General features: G+C 44.9%; 1 pseudogene; it reads right to left on the bottom strand.

Moving 5' to 3' along the window:
* Window positions 1-17,072: 17,072 nt before the first annotated feature.
* LOC112122964 lies at window positions 17,073-17,995 on the bottom strand (annotated as a pseudogene).
* Between the last annotated feature and the right edge of the window lie 287 nt (window positions 17,996-18,282).

The raw sequence follows: 18,282 nt of genomic DNA on the forward strand, positions 1-18,282 counted from the left end.
TTTACAGGTAAAAGGATTTGGAGTCTCTGGCTAGGAGGGATTCCATATCACTGTACACAGGAGAGCTGCCACCCTTCCCTTTATAGTTATGACAGGACCTTTGATTTCAATGGAGCTACTTTGTTTTACATTAGCTGGGGATCTGGCCCTTAGACGGCCATTAAGCTATATCAGTTTTCGCCAGTTGGAAATCAGGCCTCATTAACTGGAGCTACTGCTGATTTACACCAACTGGGGATCTGTTCCCTTAAACAATTTCAAATCCATTTTATTTGCCTGTGAATCTGAACTGAATGAAAGACCAAGGTTTCTATCCAGTCGGCACGTTCTTAGCTCTTTGCCCCATGGGATTAATTGCCAGAGTGTAACTTTTAATGGCTACGGAGCGATTCATTCCCACTGGGGACAGAACTTTGGAGGAATTCAGTATTGCAGAGATTTTCTGTATCTGAATTTCAACTGGATGGATTCATGGTGACTGCCCTGAAATTCACTGGAGAGCTCTGTCAAGTTCCCAGAGAACAAGTGTCCCCATCACACCTACATCCACAATATTGGCAATAATATTCCCCCTTGTGGTCTGTTACTGTGGAGAGGTCCAGGGGCATGAAGAAGGGACTCCTCAGTCAGACATTATTTAAATCTGGATGTCCAGACAACTTGTTTCACAGAATTTTAAAAGAGTTGTCTGCAGAGCTCACTGGATCATTAACGTTTCTTTGTAGTGAGTCTTGGAACACAGGGGAAATTCCAGAAGACGTGAAATAATCTAATGTTGTGCCAATATTTAAAAGGGGTAAATGAGGTGACCCAAGTAATTATTGGCCTCTCAGCCTGACATTGATCCCAGCCAAGGATGACTGATATGGGACTCAATTAATAAAGAATTTAATGTTGTTAATATAATTAATGCAAATGAACATGGATTTATCGAAAATAGGTCCTTTCAGACTAACCTGATCTCTTTTTGTGATGAGATTACAAGTTGGGTTGATAAAGAGATGAATATTGATGTAATATATTTAGACATCTGGAAGACATTTGAGGTGGTACCATGTGACATTTTGCAGGGATTGGTTCCTGACCCAACACACCTTAACATTTTTATTAGTGACCTGGAAGAAAACATAATCATGACTCATAAGCTTTGCAGGTAACACAAAAATTGAGGGAGTGTTAAATAATAAGAGGATGGACTACTGATACAGAGTTATCTGGATCACTTGCTAAACTGGAAATGCAAACAATATTCTTTTTGATATGGCTAAATGTAAATGTTTAGGAACATCTAGGAACAAAGAATTAGGACATACTTACAGTATGGGGAACTCTATCCTGTGAATTGGGGGTCATGGAGATACTCAGCTGAACATGAACTTCCAGTACAACAGAGGTGAATGCAACCCTTGGATGCAGAAATAGGGGAATCTAAAGTAGGAGTAGAGAAATTGTTTTACCTCTATCATTGGCAGTGGCACTACTGCTGCTGGAATAATCTTTTCCTCTCCACAGTTCAAGAAGATGTGCATAAATTGGAGAGGGTTCAGAGAAGAGCCATGAGAATGATTAAAGGATTGGAAAAATGCCATATATTGATAGATTCAAGGAGCTCAATCTACTTAGCTAACAAAGGTAAAGTTAAGGAGTGACTGTCAGAAAAGTTTTGTTTTGTTTTGCTTTATTTTGTTTTTCCTTCTAAGAACTCTGTTCAGCTAAAGGGAAAGAGGCTAAGGAATGTTGTTAGAAGAAAAGTGTTACTTAATATTCTAAATTTCAAATGCTTTAAGGAGATGAACTCCCACTTTCAAAAGTGCCCCAATAATTTCCTAGAGGCACCTAAATATCTTTAAAACTTGTTCTTAGTAACTTGAGAGTCTAAGGACTTCTTTACGCTTTTAACACTACAGCGTCATACCTTCATCCCAGTCCTTGTCTTTTTAGGGATCCTTCAGCGTTAGTATTTGCCATCTTGTTAATATTAAGACAATATTTGCAATAATTATTTTGAGCCCTATTTTCAAATGTTACTTTTCTTTAGTCCCAATCCTGAAAAGGGACCCAACTAGACAGACTTTTCTGTCTTGAAGTTCTCAGACTTTTTTTAGAGCATATGATGGTACACCAGTAGAGAGAAGGTTCCTCTCTCATTTGTAATCCTCTGCCTCTCCACCCAGACAAAATTTTGGGGACTACCCACCTTGCCCATTCAACATCACATAACATCCCTGCACAAGCTACAGAAATTGTTCATATGGAAATGTGACAGTAGGATACCATTAGTAACTGGATTAAGGGTTAAGCACTGTAGATTTAGCCCAGGGGCCCAGCTCCAGGAGTCATGGAATTACAGCAGATTCTCAGTTTTTTTATTTTTTTAAACAAAAGTAATTTTCTATTCTTCATGGACTGGAAAGCTAGAAAACATAACCCACGACTAAGATGACAGCCAAATTTAACCAATAGAGCAACATCTGCCTGAGTCTCCATAGAGTCTGAACCAATTGCTCTGAGATGATTAGACTGCTTTGAGTGAAACAGACACAGTACCACCTTCCTGAGACTTCAGATAGCCTGATACAGTCAAAAAGTTAACTCCTGCTGGGGAGTTAACTTTACCACTTGGATCAATTCTGAGAGATACAACCCAGTGTTTTACAGATGTACGACCACTTCTCCCCACTCTTTCTGGGAGTACCTCTGAGGTTGCTTGCCTCATGCTGGAGTAGGTAGCTCCGTAGCTTTCTCTGGGTGGGTGTCTGTGACTGGGCCTCTCTCCGCTCTCTGATCCCTGTTCTGTTATCTAGCGATCCCAGACCTAATGTGTATATATTCACCAGCCAATTTCCCAGCTGGTTGCCCACCTCACAGATTTCTTTCTATGAACCATGATCTCAAGATCTTAGACTATTTCAGGGTTATAAATATGGGATGGAGGTTCTAAGCCAGGAGTGGCCAACCTGAGCCTGAGAAGGAGCCAGAATTTACCAATGTACATTGCCAAAGAGCCACAGTAATATTTCAGCAGCCCCACCATAAGCTCCCCCCTCCTACCCTGAGTGCCTCCCGCCTGCTGGCAGCCCCACCAATCAGCGCCTCCCCTTCACTCCCTGTGCCTCCTTCCCACCACAATCAGCTGTTTCACGGTGTGCAGGAGGCTCTGGGGGGAAGGGGGAGGAGTGAGTGCACAGCAGGCTTGGGAGAAGGGGCAGGAGCCTTGGGGGAAGGGGTGCGATCAGGACCTGGGGCAGAGCCGGGGGTTGAGCAATGAGCACCCCTGGCACATTGAAAAGTTTGCTCCTGTAGCTCCAGCCCCAGAGTCGGCACATTTGCAAGGAGCCGCATATTAACTTCCAAAGAGCCGCATGCAGCTCTTCTCCTACTTTAGATTCCCCTATTTCTGCATCCAAGGGTTGCATTCACCTCTGTTGTACTGGAAGTTCATGTTCAGCTGAGTATCTCCATGACCCCCAATTCACAGGATAGAGTTCCCCATTCTGTAAGTATGGCCTCTGGTGTTATTTGGACCAGTGATCTTCTAGGTCACCCCAGTCCTTGACTCTGGGAGCCAGCCTTACCCTGCTCTGTTGTGAGAACCCCCACTCCTGGGCTGTTCACACACAGCCCCTGGTATGTAAGCTGTTCCTTGGATTGTGGAACCAAATGAACTAGCCAACATCTCCGGTATCAGACACAACCCTAGGAACCTCCGTCTTGCAGTGTCCAGTTATGCTCGCTGGACGCTTATATGAGTTCGCCAATTTACCAAAGAAATTAATATGTACCAGGCTTGTTATCCCAAGGGGAATCTCTGACACATTTCAAACCAAACACATTGCTTCAGGTAGACTAAATAAACAGATTTATTAACTACAAAGATAGATTTTAAGTGATTATAAATCAAAGCATAAGAAGTCAGATTTGGTCAAATGAAATAAAAGCAAAACACATTCTAATCTGATTTTAACACTTTCAATGCCCTTACAAACTTAGATGCTTCTCACCACAGGCTGGCTGGTTGCTCTTCAGCCAGGCTCTCCCCTTTGATCAGTGCTTCAGTCGCTTGGTGTGGTGTCTGTAGATGTAGGTGGAAGAGAGAGAGCATGGCAAACATCTCTCCTTTTTATCATGTTCTTTCTTCCCTCTTGGCTTTGCCCCCCCCTTCAGAGTCAGGTGAGCATTACCTCATCACAGTCCCAAACTGACCAAAGGGAGCGGGGTGACTCACTCGAGAGTCCAACAGATTCTTTTGTTGCTGCCTAAGCCAACGTCCTTTGTTCCTGTGAGGCTGGGCTGGGTTTGTCCCACACCTGCCCTGATGAGGTGTGAACTGCCTCTCTGCTCATGGAGAGTTTTTGCCTAGGCTTATTTTAAGCCACGATAATACATTTTCAGCCTCATAACTATATACATGAAATTATAACCTATAACATTACTGTAACAATTATTATAACATCACTACAACAACAATGCTCAGTGCATCATGAGCCTTCCGAAGAAACCCAACATGATAAACTTTGCTTTGGATAGCACACAATCATTTTACAAGGATGAACTTGGGGGTGCTGGGTGTTCCCCCGAGGTACAGAGTGTCACATATATGCAGGATAAGAAATCGACCTGATGTTCAGGACGGAATTGACAATGCATTTGGGGATAGTGACAGAGATGGAGCCGAGGTCTAGGATGGACAGGTTCACCAGGAAGAAGTATATGGGGATGTGAAGATGGTGGTCGAGGGCTATGGCTGTGATGATGAGAAGATTCCCCAGCAGGGCTGCCAGATAAAGCATTAGAAATATCACAAAATTCTAAAACTGCAGCTCCCAAATTTCAGAGAATCCCAGGAGAAGGAACTTGGTCATGGTTGATCAGTTGGACATTTCTTTCCTCAGTACATTGTGTGATGACTGTGAAGGGAAGGACAAAGACAACGGTCGGGATTAGTATGACAGAGGGAATGGCCGTGATTCCCCTCAGTAATATGTCACAACGCAAGTGAGAAAGGTGCACACAGCACTCGTCATTGCCATTAACTAGGACTTAACACACATGTGTAAATTGGCATGGCTTCCTTAAAGTCAATGGAGCTGCATCATTTTGCACCATATGAAGATCTGGCTCAGGATATGTCTTGAAAAAATATAGTATAAACGATGGAGCAAAGCACATCCAAACCCAATTATCTAACCAAGGGTATGTCTACACTACGAGAGTAGTTCGATTTTAGTTAAATCAAATATTTGCAATTGATATTAGAAAGTCGAACGTGTGTGTCCACACCAAGGACAGTAATTCGACTTTGTCAGTCCACACTACCAGGGAAAGCGTCGACATTGGAAGCAGTGCACTGTGGGCAGCTATCCCACAGTTCCCGCAGTCCCCACTGCCCATTGGAATTCTGGGTCGAGCCCCCAATGCCTTCTGGGGGAAAAAAATGTCTCGAGGGTGCTTTTGGGTAACTGTCGTCATCCAATCGTCACTCCCTCCCTCCCTCTCTCCTTGAAAGCGCCGGGGGGAAATCAGTTCGTGCACTTTTCTGGTCAGTGACAGCGCGGACGCCACAGCACCGCGAGCATGGATCCCGCTGCGACCATCGCTGCAGCTGTGGCCGTTGTCAACGCCTCGCAGCTCATCATCCACCTTTCACAGAGGCAGATAGAGAGAAATCAGGCGAGGAGGCTACGGCAGCGGGGTGAGGACCTGAACTCCGAGAGTAGCACACGCCTGTCAGAAACCACGACACCCAGCGCCGAGGACATCGCGTTTGCAATGGGGCATGTGGATTTTGTTGAACGGCGATTCTGGGCCCGGGAAACAAGCACGTACTGGTGGGACCGCATAGTGCTTCTGGTCTGGGATGAATCCCAGTGGCTGCAAAACTTTTGCATGCGGAAGGGGACTTTCCTGGAACTTTGTGACTTGCTGTCCCCTGCCCTGAAGCGCAAGGACACCCGCATGCGAGCAGCCCTGACTGATATTTACTTGGAGAAGTTTACTGACTCACTGTGATCTCAGCGAAACCAATATCCCCATTGTTATAGCAGCTTGCTGCGTGCTCCACAATCTCTGTGAGAGCAAGGGGGAGACCTTTATGGCGGGGTGGGAGGTTGAGGCAAATAGCCTGGCTGCTGATTACGCCCAGCCAGACAGCCGGGTGATTAGAAGATCCCAGCGGGACGCGCTGTGCATCCGGGAGGCTTTGAAAGCCAGTTCCAGGACTGAGCAGGGTACCCAGTGACTTTTAAGTTTGTGGACACAGAAGCTGAACTTGCCCCCGTTTCTTTACCCAGTTACCCCCTCACCCCCTTCCCAAAAAATAAAATCTGTTCTGTTTTGCTAATGAACACCGTTGTCTTCATTACTCTTTTCGTGGGAATGTTTTAAACCTGGGTTTAGTGTTGTGATGCTAATGATGCTTCTAAACTGCCCTCCCCCACCACAAAGTCACAGAGCAACCCCGCCCCCCCCCACAGAACATGAAAGCCATCTCCCAGACTGACCAGGGTAACTAGTCACTGCACTGTGTATGTGCCCTGCTGCTGGGCCTGCCCCCTGCTAAAGGTGACTGTCCTGTCTAATTACCAAGCCCCTTCCCCCCCTTCAGACAGACTCTCCTCCAAAAGAAGAGGATGGAAACAGTAATGAACAGAAATGTATTTTTTATTAACAATCGCACATGGAACGGGGGGGTGAAACTTGGACGGGGTCTTGTGTGAGGCGGGTAGGAAAGGACTTTTCAGATTTTGGGGAATGAGAGCCTTCTAGTGCTATAGCTGTCCGCTGGGGTGGAGTGAAAGTTTTCACGGCCCCTGCCGCCCCTCCGTGTTTGGACTTTGGGTGAGGGGGGTATGGGACTTGGTGGTGGGGCAGGGCGGTTAGAGAGAGATTGCAGCGGGGCTCTCTCCTCCTGCCTCCGGTCCTGCAGAACATCCACAAGGCGGCAGAGCGTGTCCGTTTGCTCCCTCATTAGTCCAAGCAGCGTTTGAGTAGCCTGCCTGTCCTCCTGTCGCCACCTCTCCTCCTGTTCCATGTTTGCCCGGTGCATTTGGGACAAGTTCTCCCTCCACTGTGTCTGCCGGGCTGCCTGTGCTCGGGAGCATCCCATTAGTTCAGCAAACATGTCTTCCCGTGTCCTCTTCTTCCTCCTCCTAATGTGCGCTAGCCTCTGGGCAGATGTTGCTGTGGGAATTGGAAAAAGGGAGTGAATTCCTGAGACAGATCAATGTATCAGTGAACAGAGAACATAGTCTTTCTCTGTGAACAAGACCATGCAGAGCACCTATCACACGCACACTGAGGACAAGGTCGAATTTTCGGCCCTCGCCTACAGTGCCTGCGGTCTTGCTGTAGCGAGCTGAGGAGCGGGGCAGGACACCGGACTTTGTCTAGCTGGCAAACATGGTAAGCCGTAGACTTGTGGCTGCTTAAAACTTTAAGAGTGGCACTGGCCTCCTTTCACATAGAAAGCAATGCGAGTCTCTGCTGGCAGCAATCCTGCAAGCATGAACTCTGCCCCTGTCCCAGCCCCTCGCAGCTGTAAACCGCGTGGCTGTAAACCGGCGGTTGCAGTTCTGTAAAGGAACGGGCAAGCAGTCCCAATACTAACTGTCCCCTACCTAATTCAAAGCAGGGCGTCATGCCAGACATCACCCTCCTGAGGGTCTCGGAGAGCCAGAAGGAGAGGATGCTGCGGGACAGCCTGCAGAAACCGGGGCCATTTGCTGCTATGCTGTGCAAGGCCATGATCCCCGAATACCTGCTGGCGTTGTGGCAGGGAAACGTGTCATACCACGGGGGGCCTAATAAGCTCTCCCTGCCAAAGAACCTGATAATTAGGCTGGAAAGACACCTGCAGGAGGCCTATGAGGAGTTCTCCCTGGGGGATCTCGCCTCTATCCCAGGACACATCGACCAGTTTTTGGGTTAGGTGCCCTTGGAGGGACAAAAGAGTGGAGCGTCTTGGGCAGTGTAATCATGAAGCGGACATTGTTGAATTTTCTTAAAATGGTTCGGACTATACATTGAAGCGGCCAAAGACACAGTAATCATGAAACCCTTTGTTCAGTTTCCCCTTTTTGTTGCACTTTCCTGTTTACATGTTTAGAAGCACTTTACCCATTGTTAATATTTCAAATCTTCCTGTTCTGTTATAAATAAAAGTTTACATACTTGAAAGCACTTTAGCTATTGTTAATATTTAAAATATGCAAGTTCTGTTATAAATAAATGTTAAGATATTTAAAACACTTACTGCTTGATCCTTCCCCTGAATCTGTGTCTGGGGTAACGGCGGGGGACGGTTGGTAGGGGATCTCTGTGAGGGTGATGAAGAGCTCTTGGCTGTCGGGGAAATCAGCGGTGCCAGCGCTGTCGACTGCCTCGTCCTCCTCATCTCCTTCTTCATCTTCCCCGTCCGCTAACATGTCGGAGGAACCGGCCGCGGACAATATCCCATCCTCAGAGTCCACGGTCAGTGGTGGGGTAGTGGTGGCGGCCGCACTTAGGATGGAATGCAGTGCCTCGTAGAAACGGGATGTGTGGGGCTGGGATCCGGAGCGTCCGTTTGCCTCTTTGGTTTTTTGGTAGCCTTGTCTCAGCTCCTTGATTTTCACGCGGCACTGCGTTGCATCTCGGCTGTATCCTCTCTCTGCCATGGCTTTAGAGATCTTCTCGTAGATCTTTGCATTCCGTCTTTTGGAGCGCAGCTCGACAAGCACGGACTCATCTCCCCACACAGCAATGAGATCCAAGACTTCCCGATCAGTCCATGCTGGGGCCCTCTTTCTAGTCTGGGATTGCACGGCCATCTCTGCTGGAGAGCTCTGCATCTTTGCCACTGCTGCTGAGCTCGCCACGGTGTCCAAACAGAAACTGCGATTCAAACTGCCCAGACAGGAAAAGGAATTCAAATTTTCCCGGGGTGTGGCTGGTCAGAGCATCCGAGCTCGGACTGCTGTCCAGAGCGTCAACAGAGTGTTGCACTGTGGGATAGCTCCCGGAGCTATTAGCGTCGATTTCCATCCACACCTAGCCTAATTCGATATGGCCATTTCGAATTTAGCGCTACTCCTCTCGTTGGGGAGGATTACAGAAATCGATTTAAAGAGAGCTCTATGTCGAACTAAATAGCCTCGTGGTGTGGACGGGTGCAGGGTTAATTCGATTTAACGGTGCTAAATTCGACATAAACGCCTAGTGTAGACCAGGCCCAAGATAATTCCCTAGTTGGTCCAGACAGCAGGCCACAAACGTGGGTATGAAGTTAAAGTACTAAAAAGCTAATGCTGCCTGATTTCCACTGTCCATAGGCGCCGACTCCATGGGTGTTCCGGGGCTGGAGCACCCACGGGGAAAAATTAGTGGGTGCTCTGCACCCACCGGCAGCCAAGCTCCCCTCACCCCCCTCCCCCCGCCTTCTCCTCCCCTAAGCATGCCGCGTCCCCGCTCCTCTGCCTACCTCCCAGCGCTTCCCGCCTGGCCACTGCCAAACAGGAAGAGGGAGGGGGAGGGGTGGGAATGTGGTGCACTCAGGGGAGGAGGCAGGGCCTGAGTGGGGAATTGTGGAAGGAGTTGGAATATTGGCAGGGAGGGAGCGGAGTTGGGGCTGGTACTTTGGGGAAGGGGTTGGAATGGGGGCGGGGAAGGGATGGGATGAGAAGAGGTGGGGCAGGGGCGGGGCCTCATGGAAGGGGTGGAGTGGGGGTGGGGGTCAAGCACCCACAGGAAAGAGGGGAAGTCGGAAGTCCTATGCCACTGTCCTAGGAAATATGACATGGACTAACAAAGCATCACATATGACAGCTCATTTGTAATGATTCCACTGCAACACCTCATTGATTTATGGCACCAAATCCCAGCTGCATTTCCATCTCTGTGTGGTGAGAGGCTAATAGCATCACTCGGCTAATTCTATGCGTATCATTTCCTTCTGACTTTATGTTTCCGCTGTGTGGTTCAGTGGCTATCAGGAGCTTTGGTTTCTATTCTTGATTCTACCACTGACCTGCTTTATGACCTTAGGCCAGTCACTTCCCCTCCCTGTGCCTCTGTTTCTCCTCCCTCCCTTTCTCTGCCTTGTCTACTTCCGTTGTAATCTCTTTGGGGCATCGTCTGGGTCTTACTAGGTGTGTGTTCTGTCCTATGTGTGTTAAGAGCATTACTGTTTAGCAGGCATCAGTGGGGGACAGAGGATACAGTGCTGGAGCAGATCTGGGATCTAGTCACATTGCCCTCTTCTATGTAATTGAGCAGAGACAGGCTTTGGCTGGGGGCTTCAAATCTCTGTGCCTCAATTTAAAGGTGCCTGCATGTATAAAACATATTCTGTGAGTGTCAAATTTACCGCTTATTCAGTTTTACAATCCTGCAAGTATCCCTTTGAAACAGCAATAAATGGGATTGCAATAGAGGGAATAGGTTTGAAAGTGTGGTGTTATTGGACAATATCAATGTTGGCACCCTGGCTTAATTATCTGAGGGGTAGCCGTGTTAGTCTGTGTCCACAAAAACAAGGTTTCGTGGGTAAAAAACCCACTTCTTCAGATGCATGGAGTGAAAATTGCAGATACAGGCATAAATTTGTATTTATATTTTTGCCTGTATCTGCAAATTTCCCACAAAAGCTTATGCCCAAATAAATCTGTTAGTCTTTAAGGTGCCACGGACTCCTCATTGTTTTTGTGGCTTAATTATAAATTTCCAATCTGGGGAATTCAGAAATTTTCTGTTTAAATCATTTCAAAGGAGAACTGGGTTATCAACTGAAGAAATTTTCATAGGAAGTCTCTGCTATCCTTAAAAACATTTCTAGTGTAAAAATCAAAACGTTTTTTCAAAACATTCAGTGAAAATTTCCCAGTTTTCAGCAGATTTTAGCAGCAATTGTTTGGTTCTCGATAAACACACAAAAAATGTCTTGGTTTTTCAGTTTCTATGAAAATTGTTTTTTTTTCTGCTGAGGAAAAAATACAGGAGCTCTAGATGTTTGATGAAATTATAGTAGAAGTCTTAAAAGAGTTTTAATGCAATTCATAGTTCTTATTACAGTGCTCCAGTATATTAATACCCAAACATATTTAACTAAAAAGCAAACTTACGGTGTTGGTCTTTGGGGAATGTTTCCCAGCCTGTGAGGCATTGGACAGTCCACTGCCAGGATTCTTCTGTCATTGTCTATTCCTATATCTCTCAATAATGCTTCATAACTGTGTTATCCAGCAGCTGTTTGCATTCCCCGTCACCATATTTCCCGAATTTCTTGGTCTCTCTGCAGTTCCCAGCAGGCAGGGACCCACTCCACAGATGGGCGCTCCCTGCTCCTCTCCTCCAGTAGACTTGGCCGAGAGGTGAAGGACTAAATAGGAGGAGGGTCTGAAAGCGCCTCCCAGCTCTGAAAATGGTCCTGGCTTGTGAAGGCTTTAAAGAATGGTCACAGCCCAGGATTTAGCTGCCTGGGGGATAAATAACTGAATCTGTTCCCAAGGGCTGTGAGCCCAGCTCTGATCTCACCTCTGGAGCAAACCACCCTGACAACCTGCCCTCACTGACCCTAACCCCCCAGAGGGGGAACAGCACCTGCCCTGGATCTCACACAATGGCAGCATCCGTGGAATAATCCTTGGCTAAAAATAAGACAGGGCTGAGGTTCAAGTGGTGTTCCATGAAGATTTCAGAATAAACTGTATATTTGTAGCACAGACATGTGACCTACAATAGCTCAGAGCCCAGTGGCAACAGAGCCCCAGCTGGTCTGGACTAGCCTGTTCCTTCATTAATGCCACATAATCAGCTCTGAGAGACCAGCGATTTTTTTCTCCTGCATTGCATCAGCAGCTCTTGGGATGCAACCACCAGAGGAACCCACAGCTCAGGCTTCCCTGGCTGTTTGATGTTGGTCACTAAGAAGCTGCCAGAGGCAAACAATAAAAGCTCAATGCAATGTCCTAAACTTCTGTAAATTGGCACAGTTCCATTGAGTTCTGAGTAGTTAAGCCTGTTTACGCCAAGTGGAGATGTGGCCTTTTGATTTTGATGGAGCTACTTTGATTTACACTAGCTGGGGATCTGGACCATATTCTTTGCCTGGGAAATTGAACTGAAGATGAGACAAAAGTTCCAAACCCATCTGCACTTTCTTAGCTCTTTGCCCCAGGGTATTAATGGCAAGGGTGTAACTTTTAATGGCTAAGGAGTGATTCATTCCTACTGGGACTGAACTTTGCAGGAATTCAGTGTTGGTAAGATTTTCTGTATCTGATTTTCAATTTCTATTGGGATGAATGGAGCATCTTTCTTTCTTTCTTTCTTTCTTTCTTTCTCAGGACTTATACGTTTTATATGTTTTCTTCCTACAGACAACACTAAAGTGAAAGGCTCATTGGGCTGCAGATGCAGTGGTTCATGACATCCTAAAAATGATTAATTCACACTTGTTGTACGTATGTCAGAGAGACTGAACAAATTTGAAGGGTCAGCTCCCCAGTTAATGTAAATCACTTGTAGCTTCATTGGAGTCAGTGGGGTCAGAACCCCTCCCCCCCGCCACACACACACACACACCTTGTGTAATGAGGTCAGATATCCAGATGGTGTAAATTGGCATATTGCTATTGAGCTGTTCCATTTGATGTGATCTGAGTATCTGTGCTGGTGGGGAGGGAGGTGGCCCTATATGTTAAAGAAAACACAGAGTCAAATGAAGTAAAAATCTCAAATGAACCAAAATGTACCATAGAATCTCTATGGATAGTAATTCCATGCTTGAATAATAAAAACATAGCATTGGGGATATACTACTGACCAGCTGACCACGATGGTATAGTGACTTTGAAATACTCAGGGAGATTAGAGAGGTTATAAAAATAAAAAGATCAATAATAATGGGGGATTTCAACTATCCCCATATTGACTGGGTACATGTCACCTCAGGACAGGATGCAGAGAGAATGTTTCTTGATACCTTAAATGACTGCTTCTTGGAGCAGCTAGTCCTGGAACTCATAAGAGGAGAGGCAATTCTTGATTTAGTCCTAAATGGAGCACAGGTTCTGGTCCAAGAGGTAAATATAGATAGACCGCTTGGTAATAGTGACCATAATATAAATAAATTCAACATCCCTGTGGTGGGGAATACACAACTGTCAGCAGCCCACCATGGAAGCATTTAATTTCAGAAAGGGGAACTACACAAAAATGAGGAAGTTAGTTAAAAAGAAATTAAAAGGTACAGCACCAAAAGTGAAATCCCTGCAAGCTGCATGGAAACTTTTCAAAGACACCATAATGGAGGCTCAAATTAAATGTACACCCCAAAATAGAAACATAGTAAAAGAACCAAGAAAGTGCCACCCTGGATGCAGAACAAAGTAAAAGAAGCAGTGAGAGGCAAAAAAGGCATTATTTAAAAAGTGGAAGTTAAATCATAGTGAGGAAAATAGAAAGGAGCATAAACTGTGGCAAATGAAGTGTAAAAATATAATTAGGAAAGCCAAAAAAGAATTAAAAAAAAACAGCTAGCCAAAGACACAAAAAGTAATAGCAATTTTTTAAAAGTACATCAGAAGCAGGAAGCCTGCTAAACAATCAGTGGGGCCACTTGATGATTGAGATGCTAAAGGAGCACTCAAGGACGATAAGGCCATTGCGGAGAAACTAAATGAATACTTTGCATCAATCTTCACGGCTGAGGATGTGAGGGAGACTCCCAAACCTGAGCCATTCTTTTTAAATGATGTATCTGAGGAACTGTCCCAGATTGAAGTGTCATTAGAGGAGGTTTTGGAACAAATTGATAAACTAAACAGTAATAAATCACCAGAAACAGAGGGTATTCACCCAAGAGTTCTGAAGGAACTCAAATGTGAAATTGCAGAACTACTAACTGTGGTATGTAAGCTATCATTTAAATCATTTCTGTGCCAGATGACTGGAGGATAGCAAATGTGACACCAATTTTTAAAAAAGGTTCCAGAGGTAATCCTGTCAATTACAGGTTGGTAACCCTGACTTCAGTACCAGGAAAACTGGTTGAAACTAGAGTTAAGAACAGAATTATCAGACACATAGATGAATGTGATTTTTTGGGGAAGAGTAAAAATGTTTTTTGTAAAGGGAAATCATGCCTCACCAATCTACTAGAATTCTTTGAGGGGGTCAACAAGCATATGGACAAGGGGGATCCAGTGGATATAGTGTATTTAGATTTTTAGAAAGCATTTGACAAGGTCCCTCACCAAAGGCTCTTAAGCAAAGTAAGCTGTCATGGGATTGGAGGGAAGGTCCTCTCATGGATCAGTAACTGGCTAAAAGATAGGAAACAAAGGGTAGGAATAAATGCTCAGTTTTCAGAATGGAGAGAGAGAAATAGTGGTGTCCCCCCAGGGGTCACTACTGGGACCAGTACTTTTCAACATATTTATAAATGATCTGGAAAAAGGGATAAACAGTGAGGTGGCAAAATTTGCAGATGATATAAAACAATTCAAGAAAATTAAGTGCAAAGCAGACTGTGAAGAGTTACAAAGGATCTCACAAAACTGAATGACTGGGCAACAAAAAGGCAGATGAAATTCAATGTTGATAAATGCAAAGTAATGCACATTGAAAAAACATAATCCCAACTATACATTTAAAATGATAGGGTCTAATTTAGCTGTTACCACTCAAGAAAGAGATCTTGGAGTCAATGTGTATAGTTCTCTGCAAACCTCCACTCAATGTGCAGCGGCCATCAAAAAAGTGAACAGAATGTTGGGAATCATTAGGAAAAGCATAGCTAAGACATAAAATATCATATTGCCTCTATATAAATCCATGGTGCTCCCATATCTTGAATACTATGTGCAGGTGAATTTGCCCTATCTAAAAAAAAACTCATATATTGGAATTGGAAAAGGTTAAAAAAAGGGCAACAAAAATGATTAGGGATAATGGAATGGCTTTCTGTATGGGGAGAGATTAACAAAATTGGGACTTTTCAGCATGGAAAAGAGACGACTAAGAGGGATATGATAGAGGTCTATACAATTATGACTGGTGTGGAGAAAGTAAATAAGGAAGTTTACTCCTTCTCATACCAGAAGAACTAGAGGTCACCCAATGACATTAATAGGCAGCAGGTTTAAAACAAACAAAAGGAAGTATTTCTTCACACAAAGCATAGTCAACCCATGGAACTCTTTGCCAGAGGATGTTGTGAAGGCCAAGGGTATAACAGGGTTCAAAGAGAAATAGAAAAAATCATGGAGGATAGGTCCATCAATGGTTATTAGCCAGGATGGGCAGGGATGGTGTCCCTATCCTCTGTTTGACAGAAGCTAGGAATGGGCGATGGGATGGATCACTTGATGATTTCCTGTTCTGTTCATTCCCTCTGAGGCACCAGGCATTGGCCACTGTCAGAAGACAGGAAACTGGGCTGGATGGACCTTTGGTCTGACCCAATATGGCTGTTCTTATGATGTCTAGTTTCATATGTGTTCCAGGATTTGAGATTCTCATTGCTTAGAACCTCCATCCAATGTAAATAACCATAAAATATTCTATGATATTGATATCATGGTTCATAGACAGAAACCTGTGAAATGGGCACCCAGCTGGGAAATTGGCTGATGAATATATAGAAAGTCGCTAGGTGGCATAACAGAGATAGGGAGGAATCAGAGAGCAGGAAAAAGCCCAGTCAGGGACATCCACCCAGAGGAAGGACGTACTCCAGCAGGACACAGGCCTCCTCAAAGGAAAGAGTGGGGAGAAGTGGTGCCACGTCTGTAAAAAACTGGGTTGTGTCTCCCAGAATTGCCCCATCTATCCACTGATGGTGAGAGCAGTCCCAGAGCAGCCACTTGCACCTCAGCCTTATGGAGTTAACTTTGTGACTGGTTCAGGCTCTCTGCAGACTCAGGAAGATGTAGCTGCATCATTATACCCTATGCAGTTTCCACCTCTCAGAGCAATTGTCTCAGGCTGTCTATAGATTGAGGCAGGTGTTGCATTAGTTAACTGAGGACAGCCCACTCCATCCCATGAGTGATTGGCTCATGCAAGACTCAGACAGCCATTGCTCTATTGATTACACTTGTCTTTTGTCTTGGAGAACATTTTCAAGCTTTCCTTCTCAACCATGAGGACTAGAAAATGGCTATAGTTTAGGAAATGGAAGCTGAGATTCTGTTGTAATGTTGTGACTCCTGGAGCTGAAGCCCTGGACACTGATTTATAGTCCCTAAACTTTAATCCAGCCCTAAATGCTTTCCTAATACCACGTTTCCGTATGCAGAGTTGCTTATGTTGGGATATTGTGTGAACTTGAACTGGCAAGGGACTATCGTCTCTATAATTATGTCTGGGTGGAGAGGCAGTTGCTGAGATGATGAAGGAGAGAGGACGTGTGCACAAGGCAATCTCTCTAATAACATTACAATAATTGTTTAAAAAGGAACTCAGCTAGCCACACACCTACAGAAACTTTCTTTCAATTCTTCATCACTAGGGAAAAGAAAACCTCCAGTCTCTCCGAAAACTCCTTCAAAGAGATTATGACATTGACACCTTGAATAAATGACAAAGTAATCTGATTCCCACATTTAATCAAACACATTCCACCCTGCAAATTCCTACCACAAAAAGTCATCTGGGACAAAAAAAAGTCAACCAATGAATCAATAAAATGAAACATGAAAAAGAAACAATCAAGCAAACAAACAAGCCAAACCCACCCACAATTTTTACCCCAAAAAAGGAGAAGAGAAAGAGACTTCATGTTCACTAGTGATTCAGCTATGGCTGTTGATATTCTGTGCAACATGCTCAGATAGCATGGCAATGTTAGCAGTATAAATCTCAAAGAGAGATAGGTGTATGTACATTTATGGCTAGATATTTAGATTCTAATCTTATTTACACTGGTGTACTTCTAAACTAACTCATTTAACTTCAAAGGAGTTAGTCTGGATTTTATGAATTCATAAACAGATTGCACCCTATGTTCTTAAGGAGACAATTTTGTCATCAGTTGATTATATCCAAGAAGAAGCTCAGAATGAAATCTCAATCAAGGAGCAATGATGGACATTTTAATTCTTGTTGAATAACCTCCAGACAATCAGTTTCTTTAATGCAGCTTTGATCTCCTTGTTCCTCATGCTGTAGATGATCGGATTCAACACTGGAGGCACCAGGGAATAGAGAACACCCATCGTGAGATCCATATTTAATGCTGAGCTTGAGGTATGTTTCAGGTACTCAAAGATGCCAATGCAAAGAAACAAAGAGACCACAGTGAGGTGAGGGAGGCAGGTGGAGAAAGCTTTATGCCGGCCCTGCTCAGAGGGGATTCTCAGCATGGTTTTGAAGATCTGAACATAAGACAATTATAAAAACAAAGCAGTTTAAACCTAAAAACACACCAAAGGCAAGAAGCCGAACTTCACTGAGGTACGAGTCAGAGCAGGCAAGCTTGAGCAGCTGGGGGATTTCACAGAAGAACTGGTTGATGACATTGGACTGGCAGAAGGGTAACTTGAAGGTGTTCTCAGTGTGCAGGGCTGAGTAGACAATACCAGGAATCCAGGTACTGGCTGCCATTTGGACACAAGCTCCCCTGTTCATAGTGCAGTGGTTGGCAGATGGCAATGTGTCGGTCATACGCCATGATGGTGAGTAAGGCAAAATCAGTTGAAGTGAAGACTACAAATAGAAACACTTGGGTGACACATCCAGGATAAGAAATCACCCTGGTGTTCATGAAGGAATTGACCATGGATTTGGGGATGGTGACGGATATGGAGCCGATGTCTAGAATGGACAGCTTCACCAGGAAGAAGTACATGGGAGTGTGAAGATTGTGGTCAAGGGCTACGGCTGAGATGATGAGAAGATTCCACATCAGGCCTTCCAGGTAAGTCATCAGGAACACCACAAAGTGCAAAATCTGCAGCTCCCAAACATCAGAGAATCCCAGGAGAAGGATCTCGGTCAGGGTGGTTCGATTGGACATTTTCTTTCTCAGTTCATTGTGTGATGACTGTGGAGAGAAGGGCAAAGACAGTAGTGGGGATTACAGTGACAGAGGGAGTGGCCCTGATTTCCTGCAGCAATATCTCATAATGTGAGTGTCAACAATGCATAGCGCTCATCACTGCTGTTATCTAGGAGTGGTGAGTGATCACATGAATGTAAATTGGCACGGCTCCCTTAAAGTCAATCGAGCTGCATCAATGTGCACCATTTGAAGATCTGGCTCAGGATGTGGCTTGGTAAAATACAATATGAAGGATGGAGGAA

This window comes from Terrapene carolina, unplaced genomic scaffold (assembly GCF_002925995.2).
Source record: "Terrapene carolina triunguis isolate 2854851 unplaced genomic scaffold, T_m_triunguis-2.0 Scaffold119, whole genome shotgun sequence".
NCBI lineage: Eukaryota > Metazoa > Chordata > Testudines > Emydidae > Terrapene > Terrapene triunguis.